Source organism: Equus przewalskii, chromosome 1, assembly GCF_037783145.1.
Source record: "Equus przewalskii isolate Varuska chromosome 1, EquPr2, whole genome shotgun sequence".
Taxonomy (NCBI): domain Eukaryota; kingdom Metazoa; phylum Chordata; class Mammalia; order Perissodactyla; family Equidae; genus Equus; species Equus przewalskii.
The window spans coordinates 50,819,121-50,830,436 of record NC_091831.1 but is presented as its reverse complement, the minus strand read 5'-3'; the positions used below and the strand labels follow the sequence as shown (position 1 = coordinate 50,830,436).

Here is an 11,316-nt window from a genome sequence, read left to right as displayed (position 1 = left end):
ATACAGGAAAATGTATATGTATGTATAGGAAATATATACACACATATATTATATATATATATATATCTTCTAAAGGTATGTTTAATGATTTAGCAAATGAAGTCATAATCTGAACACAAAATATGTAAAGGATTTCAGCCTTTATAAATATATCCACATGCTGCAGTCGAAACAAAACTCTTAAAGCTTTTGGTATTAACAATTCGAGACTGTTTTTCTCCTTGTCAAAATGTATATAGTTAAGCAGTAATCAGAGAGATGTATGACTGGGAGGAGCTGAATTTTACAGGAATCTGTGAAGCGAAGGGGCATTCCGCTGTCCTCCAGCCCTCCAGCACAACTGTGAAAACCAATGCTCCATTTGAGAAACAAATTTGTCTGCCATCACAAAACTCCTCAAAGGATAATTTCCCTGGAATAGGAAAATTAAAAGAGAGAAAGAGAAAGAAGAAGAAGGGAATGAATTCTCTGATTCTATTTTACAATTCAGATTTTAAAAGGAGCTTTACATATGCACACTCACATGAAGGTGCATAAATATTAATAGACCCAGGCTTCTGAGAAAAATAGAAACCAGAATTTTTATCATTGTATTATTGTTAACAGATCTGATTGCATCATTTTTTTAAGGACAAGTCTACAGGTTCCTATAGGGTGGAATTTGTTTGCTGTCAAAAACTTCAGAATCTTCAAAACCAGTTTTCAAAATCCGGTTTGTATGATACTAAAAGAACATCCATGAGTTCACAAAAATGTCTTCTTTAAGAAATTTTAATAAGCAAAAATTCAGATTTACAAATGAGATAATGATTCCTATGTACCTACTCTTGTCCAAGCGTTGTCACAGATATCTCATTAAATTTTTACAACCTTATCAGGGAGGAGACTACTGTCCCCTATTGATAAATATAGAAACTTTGACATATAGAGGTATAGCAGAATGAATGAATTTCATTATAAATATATAGTCACAGAATTTTTAGTGGATTCACTGAAGGGATCATTTAAATATGAACTTCCATCGTGTATTGAATAACTGGATAAAGGTTGGAGACAAAGTACAGAAATAAGGCAGAAGAAAAATCTAAGAGATACCCCCATTGAAGATCAAACAAATTAAAGAGTTGCCAGTGACAAGTAGGACTGGATTTGAAGAGATTTGACTTGTATCTTTCAAATAACTCTTAGATTGCATAACATGAAGTACCTCACTATTTGCATTATTAAGCAATAGAAGTTTTCGGAAATGTTTTATATATTGACTTTTCAGTCTAATCCAGAGAATGCTGTTTCATATTGGCAGTAAAATTGTTAGATTCTATGATTTAGCTATGTGAACTTGGCGAGTTACAAACTTTCTATACTGCAATTTCCTCATTTATAAAAGGATGGCAATGAGGTATAGACATACTGTACAAGAATGAATGTACTGAAATATCTGATTGTGTTTTGACTTCTTTATAAAATACAAAGACATCACTGTGTTCAATTATAATTACACGTCTAAGTCTCTCGTCTCTTCCTCTTTCTGTTTTCTCCTTTTCCCTTCCTCCCAAATATTCTCTCTTATAGAATCACAGTTTGTCAGAACTGGGAAAAGCCATAGAGATCATGCAATTCTATCAAAAGAGACAATAAAGTTCCAAAGAAATGAAATCATTTTTCCAAGGTCACAACTCTACAAAGCTAGTTAATGGCATACGTACATTTAGATAATGGCATACGTACGTTTAGAATGCCTCCTAGGGAGGCATTCTAGCAGAGGGATTAAGACCATAAGTTTGGGTAACAGACAAACTGACCTTCAGCCTCTACCACTGACCAGCTCTCTGCATCTGTAAAATGAAATTAAAAACAATATCTAACACCTTGTGTTCCTGGGAGATATTAAGCACTTAGCAGAATGCCTGGAACTTATTAGCATGGAGTGAAAATTATCAATTTTTATCATTTTCTCACTGCATTCCACTGTTTCTCTTGAGAGCATCCACCCTCATTTTTCTGAATGGACCCAAGAGTCACGAATTGCCTTCTCAATGGCCCAGATGGTTCTACTACAGAGTGTTATTAGCTAACGTGAGCGTTTGCACACAATATTTTGACATAGATAGTAGCAGGAAAACTTCATTACAGGTGAGGAAACTGAGGCACAGAGAAATAACTTGTTCAAGAGTATGTGGTTACTAAGGGGCTCCAGAGGCCGCAGTATTTATCATTGTGATACATTGCAACTAAAGCAATGCAGATCGTTTAGCATCACCAAGCCCAGCTGAGGAGGAATGGGAAGTTGAGAAATGTCCCACCTTCTCCATTCACCACAAATATCTGTAGAGAATCTGCTCTCTGGAGAATTATGTGCACATAACTCTCAGTCTCCAAAGGAAATGGGCTCCACAGCTACAACATGGCAGAATCATGGTTGGCCTGGAGACCTAAGCCAAATCTCGCGAGAGTGAAAACAAACGGGATGCCACATTCAAATCCCCATGGGTACTTGCCCAAGCCCAACCTGCTTAGGACACTCTCTCTGCTGGACAATCATACATCCGAAATGAGATGCTGCAGCTCAAGGTTAAAATGGTCAATTGCCAGCGAAAAACGTGCCGGCTGACGTCATCATTCTTGGAGGTTGCATTCATCCCTCATTTCTGGGAGCATTAGATTCATGAACATGTTGGTGTTAAAAAGCTCATTTAAAAATGGAGACGGATGTTTAATTATTGTTTGATTTGGGGTTACAGTCTTTCATTTTTCAAACATCTTAAGAGCAGAGAATGAAAATTGTTACCTAAGAAACTATTGAAATTCTCTTAACTCTTCTGGGTATGTATTATGTATTCCACGAGTTCTCTGCCAGGGATATAAGTCAGAAACTCTCCCGCTGGTTTTGATTACAGCTGCAAAGTCACAGATTTGAACAGCTCTAGACAATCATTCTTCTGAACCTGCACATAAATATAAAACATTTTCTTTATCCTTATCACATAAACCTTCAACGAGGTTTGCTTCAAAGTAAATTCCAGTTTCCTTCCACTTTTTTCTCATTTATCATTTTAACAATTAGCAAATCTCATTTTTTTTTTGCAGCAAAGCTACCCCATTTGCATATTCAAAGGTCATTGTACAGGTTCAAGCTATTTAATATCAAAGCAATGATAATTTAACAATCTCTTCCTCCGGATTCAGATAAAATACAAAATTACCTCTGGCTTTTTAATTTTGCACATTTAAAGACACATGATAAAAACATGAGATTAAGATAATGGCATGAGAAATATAATGAACCATGAGTTAAGCTATGGTAAACTTTCTTCATAACCAGCTTCAGGTCTTTGCATTGTCACTTTATTATTTAAAATGGAGACGTCGCATCTCAGTAAGTGATATCAAGAACATAATTTGCTAAGACACCTCTTTATTTGAGGCGCTGTCAGGACTGGCAATGAGAAATGACACAATCCCTCAGTTGGAAGTGACAGGCGCCACTATATTAGTCCAGTGCTTGTGTTATTTCTCTGCTGTTTTTGAAAAATTGCATTTCCTTTGTGTAAGCAGAACAAAAAGAAATAGAAATCGGTTCCATGTGAATTCTGTGGTCCTCTATATTACACTGTAATTGTTTCCTGGTAAAAAACCAAGCCTGCAGGATTTCCTGAAAAATAATTTACAAGGATGGGTACTGGGTCCAGCTTGGTTTTTTTCCTGTGCTTCTGTGATTGATGACACTGCAAGGAGCTGATAGATTTGCTGCTGCTGCATCTCCAGAAAGTTCTTTTGCTTTAAACAAACTGCAATCTTCCAAAAAAAAAAAAAATCCTTACATGGCATTCACTTTCCTGGCTTCTTGGTTGGTAGTTGCTTTTCGATTCCAGCACTGCTCTGAGGGACCCAGTTAATGGACCCAGTTGCATCAGTACACCTGTGAAGACAGCTTGAATGAATTATTTAAGGTAATGGCTAGGCAGAAATTTGTAATTCGATCTAGTCAGCTCAATATGAGCTATGATCTTTAGAGAAGTAATACGGAAAGAATGCTGGCTTAGGGGTCCCACACACCTGAGTTCAGATCCTTCTTCTCCCACTGCATAACTTGTACATGTCACTTAAACTTTATGAGTTACAATTTCCTCTTATGCAAAACTGGAAAATGATGAAGCTTATTTTTCAGAAGAGGACGCAACAAGCTTCTTGCGAGGGCCCAGTAAGTTAAAGGTTGAAAAACACTCTGCAAATTATAGATGATTTTACAAATAATAAAGCCCTAAAAATGGTAAATGAGGGCCCTGGGCCCCATTCTTTGAGGATCCTTGTGTTATTTTAATAACAAGTGCTAAGGAAGAAAAGCTTACTATCCTTAGGCCTTGCTACATGTCAGGCATTATGCCAGGCACGTAACACATGTTCTCATTTATTCCTTGCAAAAAGTCTTGTAAGGGATGTGTCATTCTTCTCTTTTACAATAACAATTATGTCTAATAATTACTGACTGCATGATATATGCCTTATACTGTGTTAAGGAATTTACACACATAATTTCATGTAATCCTTAAAATAATCCTAGGAAGAACGTGCGGTTTTTATCCCTACTGAGGAAATGGAGGCTCAGGGAATGCCCAAAGTCATCTGGCTGGTTGGTGGCATTCACTGCACCACCTTCCTGTCTCTCCTTAAATACGCTCTGACCTTGGGTATCTGACCTGGATTTTGATCTCTTCAAGCCTTGGGTATATATTTTAATCCAACCTTATTTCTAAAAATGTGCAACGGGACAGGGGGGTTGGTAAGAGCATGTAGTGTGATTTGTTCTGGGTCCTCAGATCTTCTCTAATGCCTCCCCTCTCACTGTGGCCCTGCATACTCTTTAGGATCAGCCAAAAGCCCTGAGGCCTACAGGTTTCCTCTCTCATGTCCCTTGGTATGCTTTAGACAAGTTTTGGCAGCACAAAAGGAATAAAGATCCAGATACATTATGTCGCATAAAATGAAGTTAGAAGAATGACATCAGCTTTCTAATAAACTCTCCTTGTGATAGCTTGATTATATGTCCAGCACGGATCTCCATGTGGTCATTTTATTATTGGAAATTGTGCCTTCATGCTCTCGAAGGCATTAGCTATTGAGTTCCATAAATGCACCTTCCATTCATTCCTAATGTTTGAGTCACAGGCACAAAAAATGGAGCTCTGGAGGTGTTGCATCACAAGAAGAAAAGTCATAATCCTTCAAATCTGCTCAGCTGGAGTGGATGGGCCAGTGAAAAGCATGGCTGACAAATTCTCCATCATCTTAGAAGAGGTTGAAGAAGCAGAGCAGAGCGCAAAGAGAATTTGCGGCCCTCAAAGGCCTGCCAAAAGCAGATCAAGTAAACATTCCCACCCTGAAATTCAATTATCAGAAGTATTTTGTAGCAAACGACTTTTGCTGTTCCTACATATTGGGAATCTTTTTCACCACCAAGTGTTGGATAGCTTCTTAATGAATATTAAGTATTGCTACTTGCCATGTGTACGGTGTGGTGGAGAGCAAAGAAACAGGAGGAGATTTCTTTCCAGTGAGGAAATTACTTGTATCAGCTCTTGAATCCTTGTCCTAAGAATTAAACGACATATATATTTCAAGCCCAAAGTATGTGGGCACAAAGCAGGACTGCGCCTGGCACACAGGAAGCAGTCAAGAGGTGTTGGTTATTGTTGGTGTTGTCATTGTTTTCATCATATTTTCATCCTTTCTTTCTAGACATTCTTCACCAAGTCAGGTCATATCCTACCCATTTGTCTAACTTTTGGAGACAAAGAGAGGAAACAAAAGCAAAAGAAAGAGATAAAGACGTACTTAGAACTAGAGGAGCAGATATGGTGGCTCCAAGATCAGCTTCTCTGGCTGTTTGACCTCAAGTATTTACAAGAGAGTTCATGAGCCCAGGAGGATACTTTATCTTCGTATGCTTATCTATGAAATAAGAAGACGGGTAGTATGAATGCATTGGCCTCTTCCAGGGAAGAGATGCTGTTTGACAATTTGTTGGATAATTTAACACCAATGTACAGCCAGGGAGCAAAGAACCCAGATTTCTGCTGAATCCCTGAACATCAGTGAGAGGCATTATGTATACATGTAAGATCTCATTCACTACACTTCCTTCTTTGCCAGAAATAGAAGCAAAATTTTTCTTAAACATAGCTGTTCTCACTGGAAATTGACCATTCTTCTGTGAATAAGGAAGTTCTTGTGAGAACAAAGCAACATGTGATATGTTCAACTTAACTTCCCAATATGAGGAGACACAAAACATAACACAGGCATATTTCTCTCTCTCTTTCTCTCTTTACAGATATACACATTATATATATCTACAATATGTATATACATTATATATATATATATACACATACACACACGTATACACACATACATACACACACACAATATTGTGCTTAAAATATCCTTGTTCATGATACACTTTTATTGTTAATTTGCACAAGGCCTTCTTTGTTTGTTTCAGTGATATATTAAACTGCCAAAAGAACCTCCCCGTCGTGGAAACTAGAATATTGGCAGCTACTTACATATACATCATTGGTATTACCTTATCCTTCCCTGAAAATACTTATAGCCTAAATTTTGTGTCCATCATAAGCTTGCTTTCCATTTATAAATATAATTTAATCATGTCTAGAATTATATTCTCTTATTTTAGTTGTTTTTAACTTTAAAAAATGGCTGTATGTAACATCCTGGAACTTAGCATTTTTATTTAAAATTATTGCTAAAATGAATCCATTTTTTATGTAGCTATATTTCATCCTTTGTTGATGCCTATATTGTATTCCATTGCATAAATACACCACATTTTATTTATGCATTCTTCTGTCAATCGGTGTTTTGATTATTTCCACATTTTGCAATCTGCCTGACCTGAAATGTGTACTAACCAATAACGATTCAATGAACCCCCAGTGCTTTTCTTCAAACACTTCTATCATTTAGGCACGTTATCATGAAACCAATCAAAAGGGAAGGAATAAAAGTTGAGTGCATTTTAGTAAGGATTACTGTTTGGGGTAGGGGAGTTCCTTTTTAATAAGGACTGCTGTTTGCCCATTAACTCCCAAGGATGCATTTCTGTAAAGATTTCATTTGTCATTCCCTCAGCTAGCCATTTTCAATTAATAAGAATAGCATGTCACTGTGCTTCAGTTTCTTCCTTTCTGAATATAACCAGGCCGATCTTAAAAATCTGTCAGATTCCCCTCACCCTCTAAGAGTCTAGGGCCTGAAGGAGAGAGATTGACCTATCTACAGTAGGAAAACCCAAGATTTTATTGTGCAATTATGAAGTACATTTTATACACAGTATTTTATTTAATGTTCGCACAAATCTAGTTAGAGACTATTATTCTTCTCATTTTGGAGATAAAGAAACTGAGGCAGAGATAAATAAAAAACAAAAACCACACATACCTAAGGTTTTATAAAGCCAGCCTAGTGAGTCACAGAATGAAGCAGGAAATCCATGCAGCCTGGAGGAAAAAGCCAAGCGCTCTGGATCTCTGCCTTCCTCAAAGCCAGCTGAGTCATCTTCCAATTTCCCTAAAATTCTAGGAGTAATCATTGTTAAATTCAGTCACACAACTGTCATCTCCAGCTAGAAGACCTGCTTCTCACGAACCAAAGAATGAGTCGACAGCTTTCCTGGAATAGAGGTTTTCGTCATTGGGATCTGACAAAAAAACCCATATGTATTTTTTGCTTTGCTGTCACGATCATTCCTAAGTGAACAGAGCAGAATTAAAGTTGCTAAGGCTGAAGATGTCACAATGAATTCTAATGAGGAACTTTTGTGTCACCAGTGTTCCAAACTGTCCTGTGATGGCGTATTCTTAGGATGTTTTATAGACTGACTTCTTAAACATTTCCCCATAATATGACTGTAGTACTGTGGGAAACTTAATTCAAAATGTAGAAATTAGCACAATATTTGAATATTTTTGCCAACACGCAAAGTTGCAGTATTTGCAGTTTATTAAATATTACCAGTATATGAAAGCCTCAGCTCATTAGGAAGCTGAAAGAATACAGTGTTGCCAACTTATAATCAGCCAGTCAGTGAACATTCATCTTGTGTTGTGCACAGAATACTGAATTAGGCAGTTGGGGCATGATAAAAGAAGTACAAGATTCTCTCTGCATCAAATGATTTTATAATTTAATTGAGGAAATTATCTAAACTTAAGAGCAGCTTATTAAATATCAAATACAAATTTAAATGGTATGAATTAAATTGGTATATATGGAGGGAATACAGAGTCAAAGAGGATTTACAGATTCATCAGAGACAAGCTGTAAAGGAAATTACATCTGCACTGAAAGTCATCACTTCTGTTGAAGACCTACTGTGTGCAGGTCCCTGTGCTTAGCACTGCACAAGCAGGATCTCATTTGATCTTCACAACCATCCTTTAAGAAAGCATTGTTTTTGCCTCCATTTTGAAGATGAGAAAATCAAAGACGAGAACACCAAGACAATATAGCTAAAGTCACCCAGCTAATGAGATACTGGGTCAGGATTTAAGCTCAAGTTGATCTGACAGTAAAGCTGAGGTGCTAGTCATTATGTATACTGTGTTTAAAGAAACTGTGTCAAGATGAGTGTTGGCTCTGGAGAGATGAACAAAGAAAAGGGAGCACATTGCTGGAGAATTGAGCATAGACGTGAAGGTGAGGAATCACGTGGAAGATTAGAGGTAGATCAGAGTTTATTTTTTTAACTTTTTTTTGAACTAATTTTAAACTTACAGACAAGTTGGAAAAATCATAAAAAGAGTTCTCTTATACTCCTCAAATTCCTTTCCCTAATGTTAACATCTTACAAAACCACTTTACAATGACCCAGAAAAAGAAAACAACACTGCCACAGTATTACTAACTAAACTCCAGATCTTATTCAAAATTCCAGCGTTCCCACCAGTGTTCTTTTGCTGCTCCAGGACCCAATCCAGGATCCTACATTGCATTTAGCTGACATTTCTCCTTAGTCTCCTCTAACCCATCACATTCTTCAGTCTTTCCTGGTGTTTCATGATTTTGACACATTTGAAAGCTATTGATCAGTTATTTTGTAGAATGTCGTCTAGTTTGTACTTGTTTAATATTTTCCCATGATTGTAATGAGCTTATACATTTTGGGCTAGAATATCACAACAGTGATGTTTATGTCCTTCTCAGCGCATCGTATCTCGGGGTTCATGATGTCAACATGCCTTATTACTGGTGTGGGCCAGGTTTCTCCACTGTAAAATTCCTATTTTTTCCTTTCTAGTTGATAAGTATTTGGAGGAAGATTCCTCGAGACTGTACAAATCCTGTTTCTCCTCAAAGAACTCACCCTTAATTTTAGTATCCATTGGTGGGTCTTGTCTACAACATTTATTATTAGGGTAGTATTTGCCTAATGATGATTTTCTGCTTCCCCCTTTTTTTCTACATTTATTAATTTGAATTCTGTTGCGAGGAAGACCTGTCTCTCCTCCTGCCCTTATTTATTAAATTACTTATGTATATAAGTTAGGATCATGGATATTCATTTTATTCCATGAGTTAAATCCAATAATATTATTATTTATTTTGTTGCTTAAATTGTTCCACCTTTGGCCAGTGCAAGCTCCTTCAGATTGGACCCTGTGTTCTTTTGACAAGCCTCCTTTTTTTTAAGCTTTTCCTTTAAAACCTTTAGCTTTATGGCACCACCAGCTAGTCCAGATTCATCTTGGATATTTCTTGCCCTCATCCTGGAATCAAACACTTCTCTAAAAAGATCTGGCACCCATTATTAAAGAATAGTGGTTAGAGACCAATATTTGAGTGCTAGGTGTGCTCAGACCAGTTTTTTATTACCATCCTCAGATTTTTCTTTTCCTTAACGAGAACTAATCTTGGTGAGATGAGAGTGACAAGACCCATTGGGTAGGACTTTAAAGTACTTTATGCACCAGTCTAAGGAGTTGGGATTTGATATCATTGATACAAGAGAGAAATTTTGTAAAGTTAAGCAGGGGAGTGGGTGATAGAATTGTTACAAGATGATGATTCTCATACTGGGGTGCAGGATATGACAGGTGAATGGGTAAAAGCCTGAATGATTAAGAATAGCTAGTTAAGGCTATCTGTGCATGGAATGAGGAAGGCCCAGTTCTAGATAAAAGTGCAGGTGGAAGAAAGAAAAGGATGAAGCAGAAACATTAGAGAACAATGATTGGCTAGAGATGGTGACAGACACGATAAAAGGTTGGGGAATGTGTAAAATTATTCTGTTTGTTATCTTGGAGAGCTGAATAGATAGAGGTGTCACTGGTAATATTAGGAATGATTAACTCTGTGTCAAGAAAGCATAGACTTCAGTTTTGACATATTTAGTTTAAGAATTATTAAGACATATTAATGGAAATATCTCCAGTAGAGAATGGGAAGCATTATACTAAAGATAGATACTATATTTTTGAATTCCTAAAACCTACCTCTGTACTTCACTTTCTGTGGGTATTTAGAATAATAATAGCTAACATTTTTAAGTACTTACCTTGTTTCAGGCTTATTTCAAGCATTTTTATATACATGGCATTATTTAATCCTCTTGATAATCTTATTCATATGATTTCCATATTTTTGCTGGAAAACTGAGATTTAAAGAAGTTAAATAGCTTGACCAAAGAGACATAGCTAGCAATTTATGAAAGCAAGATTTGACTCTGGGTCATATGACTCAGATGTCCCTACTCTTGACAGACACATACGTAAATACATAGACTGATCAAACCCAAAACTTCCCCTATAGAAATAGATTTGAGACTCATCTGTACAAATGAATTCACTAAAGATAAGACCAAAGGAATAAAAACATAGATCCTAAGACAGAGCTTCAATAAAACAGATTTGAAATAAGGAAGACAAAATCAAAGTGATTCAGGGAAGAAATCAGAGAAGGAAACAGAACATATTGTTGGCATATCAAAAAGAGAAAAACAAAATGCTATTGTAAGAGATTTCCACTTCCAGGAATGGCAGGTAAGCTTACTGCAGAACAACACTCCTGCCAAGGACAATTATGAAATGCATAAACTGTCTTAAAACATTTGTTTGAAGGTATCAGACAGCTTACCAAATTAGCAAAGACTTCAAGAGCCAAGATCCCAGAGGAAAGGGAAGCTCCTAGATAAACCCAACATTTATGCAGTTTTCTCCTTGAAGCATTTCTCAGTTTTCAAGCAGCAGCTGAGAAGCTGTACGGAGCTTCTGGAGGTCTTATGGTACTCGGGGTAA

The 11,316-nt window shown here is 36.8% G+C and overlaps 1 long non-coding RNA gene across 1 annotated transcript; it reads right to left on the bottom strand.

Moving 5' to 3' along the window:
- Positions 1 to 3,323: 3,323 nt before the first annotated feature.
- Positions 3,324 to 7,794, bottom strand: LOC139082087 (uncharacterized). Its single transcript, XR_011537814.1, has 2 exons — positions 7,462 to 7,794; positions 3,324 to 3,919 (listed from the first exon to the last, which is right to left on the bottom strand). It is a non-coding gene; the product is annotated as an uncharacterized lncRNA (long non-coding RNA).
- Positions 7,795 to 11,316: the final 3,522 nt, after the last annotated feature.